General features: G+C 39.0%; 1 protein-coding gene across 6 annotated transcripts in view; it reads left to right on the top strand.

The window, feature by feature from the left end:
- Nucleotides 1-13,566, top strand: part of PHACTR1 (phosphatase and actin regulator 1) — a 544,631-nt gene that overhangs the window by 111,772 nt on the left and 419,293 nt on the right. The gene's annotated exons all lie outside the window — the stretch shown is intronic.

Raw genomic sequence — 13,566 nt, 5'->3', positions numbered from 1 at the left:
ATCCAATGTACAAGGATTGGCAGAATCTGACGTTTGTAACTGAGATATTCTTGGAGGTGACAAAATTTAATATTTTTATGGCAGCAAAAGCTTGCTTAAAATTGTCCGCTGTTCCTAAGAAGCCTGGCACTGAGCAAGCAGACTGATGACATAAAGCAAGCTGTTTCTGATGTAACCTTCCAACCACATTATGTGATCATGTGAAAGAAGAGCTTTATTTTCTGTCTCACGTGAGGGAGGGGAGCCTGCAATAAATAGAATATCTGGAGCTATATGATTTTAGGGGCTTTTTTGAAACTCATTAGTCACTTTGGTTTTCAACAATTGTTTAATGTCCCTCTTTTCTAGTGGAAAACTTAATTTTGGAATGTGATTGTCAGGTTAATCAGAGCTAGAATTATCTATACAAAGAAGTAGCTGTGGGCTTTGATTACCTACCTAACCTTAACCAATCGCGGTTGGCTGAGTGGGTAGGCAATAGAATTGTCATTCTGTGATTTCTGCTGCATATGATGCCCAATGCGTCAAAAGGGTTTATTTATAGAAGATCATGAAATTCTCAGCTTAAAGTGGAACATTTTGCTTCTCTACTCTCCTACTAATTAAGAATTGTCACTGATTTTTGCAGTTACCTACTTAAATAGTATTGGTTCCTATACTGTACATTTCCTATAGCATATGTGTCTGTGTGTTTCATATACAACACATTACACATGAAAACTCCGAGATGAAAGTAAATTTAGATTGGATAAGAGGATGTAAAATTATGTGGGTGCATTCTCTTTATAAGACCATAACTCTCAGAAGTAAGTAAGTATGTTCTATGGTGAAGTTTCTATTCTTTTTTATTTGCTTGTTTTTTATATTATAATATTTAATGTCTAAGTACTACTTTATTTTTTTTTTATTGTTGGGGATTCATTGAGGGTACAATAAGCCAGGTTACACTGATTGCAATTGTTAGGCAAAGTCCCTCTTGCAATCATGTCTTGCCCCCATAAAGTGTGACACACACCAAGGCCCCACCCTCCTCCCTCCGTCCCTCTTACTTTAAATCCACATCTGAGAACTTTTTCCAGTGTAATATTCTTGCAAAAAGAGAAGGAGAGACATGAGAATTCAACTGTAGTTGCCTTTGCATGGAGGGGGTTTTAGACGATTTCTCATTCCCTCTGTTTCTTTATCTTTGTTTTCTAATTTTTGTGTAAAATGTATTGCCTTTGTAGTGAGCAAAAATCAAGCAAATAAACTTTATTTTGAGAAAAAATAATAATTCTCTGTTGTAAAAGATGCGGGCTTTTCTAAAAAGAAATTTGTATGGTTCTCAGAGGCTAGGAAGGGGGAATGGGAAGAAGTTGGTTAACATGCAAAATCCCAGCTCGGTAGGAAGACTACCCTGTCTGGCAGGTAAGTTCGTGAACTCTTCCTAGAAAATGTGCCACATACCTCATGGCTACGTATCACTATGGACTTTGTCTGCTATGCTTCTTTCTCACAGTCAGCTGAGGATTTTGGCACATAATTTGACAAGGTTTTGCAATGTTTTGGTCAGTTCTGCTATTTACTGGCTACCCTCACAGCTCATCAGTGATGGTTTCTTTCCCCTTAGGAAAATGTTTAAGCCATCTGAACATTGCCATTTTCTTCGTGGTATTATCCCCACAAACTTGGACATCCCTGATTTTACTTCCCGTCTTGCTAAATTTAACAAGCAATTTATGAATGTTTGTTTGTTGCTCTAATTCAAGCTCTGACATTCTCATGATGGCACACAAAAACACAACAATAGTGAACACCACTCAGCAAGACATTGTTACATGTTGACAGGAACACGACTGTAAGACACTGATATACCAAGTTTATGAAACCTTACCGAGTTGGTTGTACAGTGCTGCCAATGTTCACAGTGGCAAGTTTGCAACTACTTAATTGTCAGACCTCTGTAAGTTCTAGTTCTTTCCCACTGTAGGATGAATATAATTAATAATAATTTATTGTACATGTTCAAAAAGATAAAATAAAGATTTTAAAAGAAACGGCAAGTGTTTGAGGTGATATCTTAATTACTCTGATTTCATCATTATACATAATATACATAGATTGAAATATTATCTATATCCCATTCACATGTATAATTACTATGTGTCAACTAAAAATAAAAAATAAATAAAAAAAATTAAAAAAAGCAATTTGTAATAGAGGTAAGGCACACTTGGTTCTTGGCCCAGAGGGAGTCATTTCAAAGGCAAGGCCCTGCCTGAATTGAGGGTACATGAGTACTCATGTACCCTCAAATTTCTCAAAAAGAAAAAGAGTGAAAAACTAACATGTAAAGGCTAGAGAAAAAGCTCTTTCTAGTTGCAGAAAGAACTGTTTACGCGAAGTTGAATCTCAGGTTAATGTAGCCTGGAGGGACTCTTAAGAGGTTTATAGAAGAGGTATTTGGGATCAAATCACTGCCTCAAGTACAAGCCAAGTTTTGTGCCTAATTTAGGAGGTGATGGGAATTCATTTGAAAGAGTTTCAGTAGGCGAGTGATAAGATCAGTGCTATGCTTTAGAAAAATTAATTTACGAAATGGGTTAAATGGTTTGGGGTGTGGAGTAATAGTAGAATGAATTTAAGTTGTTGAGATTCTTCAAAATACCCCAGATGAGATCTTGATAATGGCGCTGTAGTTCTATTGAGTAGGACAAGTAAGATGATAAAAGATAGTAAAAGAAAATATGAACATCGTCACTTTATCTGAGACATTCCATTTATTTAATTCTGAATTGATTGAAGCCTGAAAGCTGAAAATGAACCAAAAATTCCAACTGACTTGATTTCCCAAAATCTTACTCTACTGTCTTAGTCAAGTGTCCTTAAGGTAATAGTCAAGGATTTTAGAAAAAATGAATTTATAAAAAAGGCATTGATAATAAAGTATTTGTGTCTTTAAATCTCTGCCTTATGGAATTGACATATGTAAAACTCACTTTATACTTCCTCTATTGAATGTGTTAATGAATATAATAGAGGGAAACTGAAGAGCCTGTAAGCTTATGCCACCCATCTAAGTTTACACCACCATCAGTTATCACCCCATGGCAGACTACTCACTGCAGACTCATTTTTTTTCTCACTCATAAATAACCATTTTAAAAAGTTGGATTGCACAAACCTAAACATATAAAGTTATTAAATAACTGTTATATTTTTATCTCGCAGAAAAAGAAAATGAAAATCCATTGGATTTATATAGTATATGCTCAAGACATATCCATTGAGTAATTAGAAAAATGAACAAATAAATGATAAACATTGAAGTTATAGTGAATTATTAAAATCTTGTATATAGTGGGGAGGGGTTATAGTTTTTGTAGTTTGTAGATATTAGGTTTGTTAGAAAATAGTGGCTAGGCGTAGTGGCTCACACCTGTAATCCTAGCACTTTGGATGGCTCGAGGCAGGATCACTTGAGCCCAGAAATTCATGAGCAGCCTGGGTAATATAATGAGACCCTCTCGCTACAAAAAAAAAACAAAAAACCTTTTTTAATTAGTGGGGGGCAGTGGTTCATGTCTGTAGTCTCAGCTACTTCAGAGGCTAAGGCAGGAGGATGGCTTGGGCCCAGGAGTTTGAGGGTGCAGTGAGCTATGATCATGCCCCTGCACTCCAGCCTGAGTGACAGAATGGAACCCTGTCAAAAAAAGCAAGTATCATATATCATGTTACTCAAATGTGGGCAGTCATTCACAGAAGAACCCTTTACTCAAGACCTCAAGTACTATGGTTTGAACTTTTTTATGTATTATAGTTTGCACTGCAGTGACCCAAGAGCAAGGAATGAGTCCTTAAAATCAAAGAAAATATCACCTGTCATGTCATAACTCAGCAGCTGATGTTCTGGATACAGCATACGGCATGGATCAGAAGTCTGCCCCCATGCTGAAACTCAAATTGCACTAGGGCAGGCTCCAGGTGTAGCTGTCTTTGAATGGCTTTTTTCCTCTTAGGAGTCTTTGGCCAGTCTGGAATTGTTCTATATTCTTTCACATTTTTTGACAGACACAACAAGAATGGCAGCCACGCTATGATTTGAAGCCATCTGTGGTCGTTAACACTCACACACAGTAATAATGTTAATTTCTCTTGGCTAGCTTTTTTTTCTAGGAGAAATGAGGAAAGACAAGGTTATTTTATGGGTTGGAAAATATGTTTCTCATCAACATGGTCTTGGTCTTTTCACGGCATATGCAAATTTCAATGAATTCTTAAAATAGCTGCTGTGTCTTTTAATTTGGCAAAAGGAAGGAGGAGATCTTAGACCATCTAATCCAAACACTTGCCTCATTTTATAGTGGAAGAAACAAAAAAATGGAAATGTTACAAGGGGGAAACCTTGAAAAGGTTAAGGAATAAGCATGGTAGGGTGATCCCTTTCTCTGTCAGAACCCCAGTGAAACCTAGCGGTTCTCTCCCACATTCCTGAAGAAAGCAGTCCAAAATTCCAGGTTACAACATTTGCTAAGAAAAGAACAATTGGAAAATTCATCTAATATTGACAAAGAGTCTGAGATGGTAGTCACATTGTATAACCCATAACTGAGCTTAGTATGTACAGAGTTTTAGACTGATGATCTCCATGGCATCCAATACATTGACCATGCTCTAGCATAAAATTTTTTAAAGTTGATCTAGAACTGTAAACAACAAAATAATAATAATTTGTGGCTGTAGCACATCTCAAGTAGTCAGATAATTCATCTCTTGTTAGTAGGAAGCGCTTCTGGGCTTTCTCAGTCAGGCCTTGGGAATTGAGATGCAAATTACAAACTCTTTAGGAAGTCACAAACTCCTTCTGTGAAAACCAATGAGTTCTCAAAACAAGTAAAATCGAAATGCTTTTATTAAGTGTGGTGCCCTGCCTAAGATTTCACTTGTCTTATTGCTTGTTTCAAAGTTCTATGCCTCAAGAAATAATTTGGTTTCAGATCTTTAAACTGTTATACAGAAGAGCAAAATCCCTCATCTCTGGTTCCTCTTCTGTTGTCAGGCACAAACCCAGAAATACGTAACAGACACTGGGATGGGGAATGATACAGTGATGTGCTAAATGCTAAGGGGCCTTCTCTCTCTGAGCCAGGACATTTGACTTCCTTTCCGTCACAATGAGGTGCTTATGTAAAAGTAGTGTTTCTGAGGTTTTCTTTACACTGCACCTTTAGACGGTCAACTGGAATGAGATCCAAATGGCAAATACCAAATTAGCCATGAGCCTGAACATGGTGAGGAAGACAGAGTATGAGGACACAATCTTGGTTTTGAAACCAGCTAATTGTCCATGCCGAAGTCACTGTAAAGTTGACTCTGAGGCCCCCTCTGCATTTGGAATGCCATGATGTAAAGTAACTCTCCACCTGCTATTTGGTTTTTGGCTTCCTTTTCTGTGTTAAAACTAGCACATTGAAAGGATCCTTGATTGACTAGGTAATCACTGTTTTCTACAAACTTCCGTTAATTGAATGACATAATCCAAATGTCCACTTCTCTCTGTGCTCATCACTACATTCATAATGTTTGGAAACATTGTCTCTCCCATGTCAATTATTTACTGGTCTTCTGCTTCCATCTTGCACACACACACGCACATACACACAGACACATACAGGCACATGTACACACCACTTTGCACAAAATCTATTCTCCCTGTGGCAGCTAAAGTGAACACTTTTAAGTATAACGCCTTGAATGGCCTCCTACCAACATGGGCTAAACTCCCAACCCCTGGCCTGCTTTGGACAGCTGCCCACACTGGCCCTGCGTCCCTCTTCCACAGCTGCCCTCATTCGCCACACTCTGGCACTCTTGACTTTTGCAGGAATGTATTCCTCCAGCTGGAATGGCCTTACCTGATCATCACAGACCTTTTTGTCATTCAAGATCTCAGGGTGGCACTGCTGTGCCTTAGAGAGATCTTCCTGATCCCCATCCTGACAGTGGGCTGCCATCACTCTCTGATCTGATCAACTCACTGTATTCCTTCAGTAGCACTTAACCATTCTCTGAAGTCATGCTTCTATATTTCCCACTACTTTTATTCCTATCTATATCCCTAAAATGTTTAAGGAGACTTTGCTTAATCTTTCCATTCATAAGTCATTAGAACAGTGCCTAGCACATAGCTGCTCAATGATTATTTTTCAAAATACTCTAGAAGAGAATAAGAGTATGTTCTATTTGGCTAAAAGAATTTAGTTTTGTCAACTCCATGGCCTAATTGACTTAATATGTCCATAGATAGGAATAGATATGTCTTAACCTTTTTCCCTGGGAAGTTTGAGCTTATGAAGTCTGGTTTTATAGGTTGAAGTCTCTGTAGATTATGTAGAGTTAGGTGGGTTTAAATTGATAAGTGAAGCTGGTATGGTGGCTCATGCCTGTAATCCCAATACTCTGCAAGGCTAAGGCAAGTGGATCCCTTAGGCTCAGGAGTTCAAAAGAAGCCTAAACAAGAGCAAGATCCCATCTCTAAAAAATAGCCCAGCATTGTAGGGGACATCTGTAGTCCCCTGTAGTCTACTCAGGAAGCTGAGATAAGAGGATTGCTTGAGTCCAACAGTTTGAGGTTGCTGTGAGCTATGACAACAGAGCACTCTACTGGAGCCACAAAGTGACACTCTATCTCTAAATAAATAAATAAATAAGTTAAATAACTGTGTTAACCAAGAGGGTTCACAGTATCATCCTATAACTTACATCTTTAAATTACACACAGCTATATGCAAAATGAGCACGCATGAATAAAATTCACAGAGACGTAGGTACATCCAGGTGCACACACAAGTTCAGAGAACTATCTCAGTAGGTGAAAACAACAACACCAGTAGTACCAGTAAAATATAACACCCAAACAGTTGACCTTTATTTTAACATGTGATAGCCAGAGCCATAAGGTAATGCAATTATAAAAATAAAAGCTAGAAAGCGTGCATCTAAATAGATGACTCTCCAAATATTGTTTTCAGGGTACCATACCGTGTGTTCCACTTGACTCACCATAGATTGATTCAAACTCCTAACCTGTTAAGTTTGCTAGAACTTAGAACATTCTAGAACCTCTCAGAACAGAATTATCAACTGTCAACAGTGGAAACATTTGCAAAAATCCCCTTGCTAAAGATGCACACTTAATCCCCAGGAAGGTGAAATGATTTGCCTCATGACTGGTCAGCGATGAAAGAATCCAGAAAAGAGGAGTGATCAGGGTCACATGAAGAGCTTGCAAAAAGGGCACAGTTGGCCTGGGTGGGATGTGCAGAGCTGGAAGGGCAGAAGTTAGGTGCTCTCAGAGGGGGAGAACCTGTGGAGAATACAGAACTTTCCTGGGATGCGAACCTGGGAGTGAGGATGACCCTGGAGTGAGAGTAGAGAAGTCAGATAGGGTACCTTGAGTGGCCCCAAATTATAAAGACATTTCTTCCCTCCCTCAGAGGAATCAGAGGTATTTCTGGGTCATCTGTGTTTGGGTGTGAGGCTCTGGGAGCAGGTGTATGTGGGACAGAGAAAGGGAGGACAGCTCCACTTCTGACCCTTCATTTGGGAGGTCACTCTGCAGTGTTCCAGCCATAAAGGCCTTGATAAGAAAGATCAAATTAAGGAAACACTTTAATACACTTATTTATTGCCTTTCATTTTATTTACTTATTTTTAACAGACCACACATTATCAAAATTCAAAAGTTTTAAAAGGCTATAATGTAACTAATGTTATACATGTCTTATATGCCTACTCTAAGAGGTATTTTAAAGTGTGGATGAAGACAGATTAAAAATTAATAATGGGGTGGTGCCCCCATGGCTCAGTGAGTAGGGTACCAGCCCCATATGCCGAGGGTGGCGGGTTCAAGTCCAGCCCCGGCCAAACTGCAACAAAAAGAAAAAATAGCCGGGCGTTGTGGCGGGCTCCTATACTCCCAGCTGCTCGGGAGGCTGAGGCAAGAGAATCACGTAAGCCCAAGAGTTAGAGGTTGCTGTGAGCCGTGTGATGCCACGGCACTCTACCCGAGGGCGGTACAGTGAGACTCTGTCTCTACAAAAAAAAAATTAATAATGTACTATGTTTTAAACAGTAGTTTATTCTTTACCATGGTATCATCTGATCCTACCAATAGCCTGTAAGAGAAATAGGGCTGATATTATTATTTATATTCTACTGACAAGGAAATGGGCTCAAAAAAGTTAAGTAACATAATCAAGACTTAGTAACTCTTTAGTAGAAATATCTAGATTAAGATTCTCAGGTTTTGGGGACACAGAAAAGAAAAATGATAGTTAAAGATAACTGCAAATGAAATTTCACATATGCTAATTTCATTCTCAGTTTTTAAATAGCTACAAAGCAGAAAGTTTTAGGTTCCATTTGAAGTAAAAAAAAGTTAAATTATCAGTATGCCCACATTGTTTCTTTATAAAATCATATAAAACATAATAGCCTTTTACTTAATATAACAAAAGCAACAATAATAATGGTTGTGATGGTTATGAATTAAGTACTGGGGCCTTTGTTTCAGCTCGAATTACTTCCTGAAATCCATCAGGAAGCTGTTGGTCTCACCTGATTTCTAAAGGCATTGGAAAGTGCACACTCAGCGACTTCGATTATGAAGTGTGAGGCTGGCTCAGAATCTTTTTTTTTTATTTTTTTTTTTGCAGTTTTTGGCTCGGGCTGGGCTTGAACCCACCACCTCCGGCATATGGGGCCGGCGCCCTACTCCTTAGAGCCACAGGCGCCAAGCAATTTATCTGAATTCTTCTAGTGACACAGTTTGGTGAATCTGACAAACGTCAAGTCCGAACCTTGGTTTCTCTTGATTAATTATCAAGGTTATTCCTTGATTGATTCAGGGTCTCGCAAAGCTGTAAAGGTGTTGCCCAGAGTCACATTCTCATCTGAAGGCTCAACTTGGGAAGGATTCACTCCTAAGCTCGCATGGTTATCAGCAGAATTTACTTCCTTGCAGTTAGAAGCCAATAGCCTGGTGGATAGAGTGGTGAATACAGGTATAAGAATGGAAAGTCTCCAGTAATATTTTACTGGGAGGTGAAGAGGCATCTTCAAGTACTAATTGAGCTATCATCTTTGCAAATTTTCCAGGACAAATATAATAAAGAATGATTTAAAGAGACATCATGAATCCCAGAGAGGGACTTGGGGTCCATTTCTAGAGAAATGATTGTTAAAATACTGTCTGTGTAACATTGCTAGAGAGATAAATTATACTTTTTAAATTGCTATCTTTTAGCTACAAAGAAGAAAGAATTATTCTAAGAAAGCAAGCACTTCCTCAGTAATTCACTTGATAATTTTAAATATTTAAAATTATTGCAAATATTAACTGCATTAACAAGTCTTTCTCCAGGGAGTAAGGATTTTCTTAAAGGCATTCTGTATCTCATCAGTTCCATTAATTTTAATGTAGTGAGAAAATGAATAAGATGTTTAGCATCTTTCTCATTCTACGTCTGAAAAAATAAAAAAAGACAAGCACGAAGTAACATTTGTCCAACTTAATACAATTTAGCAAAAACAGAGACAAACCACAGAAATCTCTTTCTCTATATGAAACACAAGAGGAACTGTGGCTCTGTGCAAGTTACTTAACATTCTGAGCATCAGCTTTCTCTCTCTAAAAAGTGGCTAAAACCTTCTTCACAGAATTATTGGAAGTACTGTAGAGCTATGCACATGAAAGCAGCAGGCCAGGGGCTGGCAGTGACAGGTGGCGCTCTTGGTTTTCTAGTGCTGCATAGCAGCGTGGCCTCAAACTTCATGGCTTAACACAGTGCACGTTAATTAATTCACAGGCTCAAACTTCATGGCTTAACACAGTGCACATTAATTAATTCCGAGGCTTTGCTGGGCCTTCTGCTTCAGCGTCTCACTAAAGCTATAAAGGTGTTGCCCAGACTCACATTCTTATCTGAAGGCTCAACTGGGGAAGGATCCACTCCTAAGCTCACATGGTTATCAGCAGAATTTAGTTCCTTGCAGTCATAGATTTGAGGGACTTGGTTTTTCACTGGAGGACCATCGGTTCCTTATGAGGTGGGCCACCCCAACGTGGCCACTTAAACCAGCAAGTGGAGTCTCCCCCCATATTACATAATTACAGAAATGACAGTCCTTCACCCTGCCTATGTTGTGTTGAGTAAAATCAAGCCCTAGTTCCTGCCTACACTCAAGAGAAACGGATCAGATGCAGTGTGAAAATCAAGCAGCAGAGTTCAGGGGTCTCCTTGGAGCCTGCCCACTACTGTGTCCGAAACCTCGTGGCTACTTTCCTATCTCACCAGCATCCATTTTTCTGATTCCTAACATGGAAGTTCATAACCCCTGCTGCCCAGCAAAATCTTCTTTGTCTATCCAGTTGAAAGCAATCCTTTAGAATGGCATAGAAATAAAATAGAAAAAGACAATCCACAATGGAAAACACTAAAATTAATGATTTATAACAAGTTACATTGTCTTCTGTAAAATGAACAGTTAAGTAAAATTTCATAAAATAGGGAGCTTTTGTGTTTTCCTGTTTCTTAGTGCTTTGAGATATCATCTTCTTAGGGTGTATTCAAAAAATGATTGCAAATCTAAATCAATGAGGACAAAAACATTCATGAAACACAGGCACTACAAAATAACTTCACTCAGTAGCCTCAAAATGGTTATGGATATAGTTCCTCTGAGTTTGGTTTAAAATAGCCACAAGCCCCTACATGAGGCAGAAAGGCGTCAATGCAGGGATGAGTCAGCCTGGACAGCTTGGCCTTGTTGGGTGTGTCCTGTCTGAATCTCAGATCTCTGTAGTCTCTGAGAACTGGTGTTTTTTTGAAGATGTGAGTGTCTTTGATGATTACAAGGACACCGCTGTTGCTGCTGCTGATAACCATGATGACAGTAACAATGATGTTATCTAATATTTCCTGCGTACTTATTATATGCCAGTTATTCTATTATAAATGGTTCGTATATACAATCTAATACAGCCATGTAAGAAAGAAACTGTCATTGTTCCTATTTCTCAAATGCAGAAACTGAGCTTTAGAGAGATTTAGTTCACATGGCTGGCAAGTGTCAGGGCCTGGATTCCAGCCAAGCATAGAAAGGTTCAACCTCAGAGCCTTGGGACTTGCTTTGAGGAACAGGGAACTTTAAAATGCCAATGAGAAGATTAAAAGTGGGTCTAAATACTCTAGCCAAAATGTCATAGACCATATTTTGAAGATGGGTGAGGGTCGTACCTGTGGCCAAGGAATGGTGTGAGCCCTTGCTCTGCACTGACCACAACCTCACTGATGTGAATGAATGGTAAGATCAGCCATCTGTGGTACACCTAATCCCATGTGCTGACAGTAGGCTACAGAGAGGGAGAAATTAGTGCTTGTGATAGGAAGTCAAGAATACAGGTGACATGGAACTCCAAAGCAAGAGCAATCAACTTAAACTTCTTTTTAAAATCTAAGATTACCCCCAGCCCTGTAGAGGATTCGATATTGATGAGAAGTCACAAGCGAAGTTTTTACATGGATGTCATATGGCAGACTTTAAGGAGACTCAGTTATGTATCACTGACTTTAAAAATTATTTTCAAAAACATAAATTATTGGTATTTTGTTCTTTTCTGATTCTAGTACATTCAAAGAATGCATGGTGTGGATCCTTCTGAAAATTTATCTGAAAATGTAAAGCAACTGGTTTTAGTCAAACCAATGATTTGAGGAAGCCACAGTTTTCTTTAAACACTGCCCATTTGTTCTATTAACTTGCTCCATCACATTCACAACCAAAACATAACAGAGAAGGTTTTTTCTATGAGAAAGGAGCTAGTGGAGCCTCTGTCCCAGGATTGATTTGTAGAAGAACAAGACCCCAGACCGGAGAACGTGCAAGGAGACACACTGTTATCCGGTCCTACCTCCTCATCCATTTAGAGAAGCCACAATGCATCACAGCAGTGAACTTTCTGGGTTGCCTGTGATGCAGCTCTGCATGAAATCGTAGGTGTGAATCGGTAACTTAGACATGGATTCTCTGCACCCACACATCAGCACACTTTTTGCTATCATTATCAAAAAGAAAGTACATAGGTCTACATCTCCACCCCAAAATTTATGCCTATTCAAAGGTAGTGGCCATATTATTTAGCTTTTTAAAAAATTCCTGGAGGTGGGCGGCGCCTGTGGCTCAGTGAGTATGGTGCCAGCCCCATATGCCGAGAGTGGCGGGTTCAAACCCAGCCCCGGCCAAACTGCAACCAAAAAATAGCCGGGCGTTGTGGCGGGCGCCTGTAGTCCCAGCTGCTCGGGAGGCTGAGGCAAGAGAATCGCGTAAGCGCAAGAGTTAAGAGGTTGCTGTGAGCTGTGTGAGGCCACGGCACTCTACCCGAGAGCGGTACAGTGAGACTCTGTCTCTACAAAAAAAAAAAAAAAAAATTTCTGGAGGTGTTACCACTGCTTTAAAGAAGAGTGCTATGCATAAAGAAATCATTTACTGAATTCATGTGGTATTGATCTGATAAGGAAATAATGCTGTTGACCCAGCAGTTGAGTTGACTTTGTGGGTATCACAGTCACCCTCTCAGCCAGGCTCAGACAAGATCTTAAACAGGGGACTGGGTGGGAACCCAGAACTCATGAAAGTGTCTCTCTGTAGGAGAGGGACCCTGGCTGCATTCTAATGAATTACAATGAGAAATACAAGAACTAACTTTGTTTTTACTGTCTATTACATAGTAGGCACTGCATTAAGCTCTTTTATATCATTATTAATACTTCATTTAATCCTCACAAATAAGAAGTATGAGATAAGGAAACTGAGATTTGTAGAAGTTAAAGGACTTGTTCAAGGTTACACACTCTTAATAAGTTGTCAGATGGGGCTGGGTCCTGAGGACCTGCTCCTTCCATTAGAACCTATGTGTTGCTTCCTTCTTGTCATTTGCTGCAGAGCCACATCATTCTACTTAAAGAATGTAGCCCTAAAATGTTTGCACTAGGTGATTTCAGAGGCTGTGACTTTGAACCTGGTAAGTTCTAGGAGACGATCCCCTAAGATTAAAATGGGTGGGACCTCACAATGTCTCAGTTCCATACACTTGTAGTTTCGAAAAGAGCATTTCTATATGTGAGTTGAGCATACGATATCAAGAACGTCTCTGTTGTTATACCACTATGAAAATAAGAATTTTGAAATTCTGGTGATTAGACTAAAATTACATTTCCATCATGTTCAGGAAGAAATGTTAGTCTAACAGAATAGTTTGGTTATTTCAATGTTTACTGTAGCTATACAGCTATCAAAAAGGGAGACTAGATATAATTTTTTTTAAAATAAGTATTCTATTTAAAGAACTGAAAAAGCTAGCTAAGAAAGAGTGTTGTAAAGATTTCAGTTTTATAACAAAATTCCTTTTGATAATTATCCTGCTTTATCTTGCGAATCTCTTGTGGGAATCTTAATCCCTGGCAATGTTCTTTTGATATTATCATTTAATTAAGCATCTTATTTCTGTTGCCTGTGGGCTCCTTA

This window comes from Nycticebus coucang, chromosome 9 (genome assembly GCF_027406575.1).
Source record: "Nycticebus coucang isolate mNycCou1 chromosome 9, mNycCou1.pri, whole genome shotgun sequence".
Classification (NCBI taxonomy): Eukaryota; Metazoa; Chordata; class Mammalia; order Primates; family Lorisidae; genus Nycticebus; species Nycticebus coucang.
Note: the sequence above shows the minus strand (reverse complement) of the source record. Positions and strands in the feature narration are given on the sequence as shown.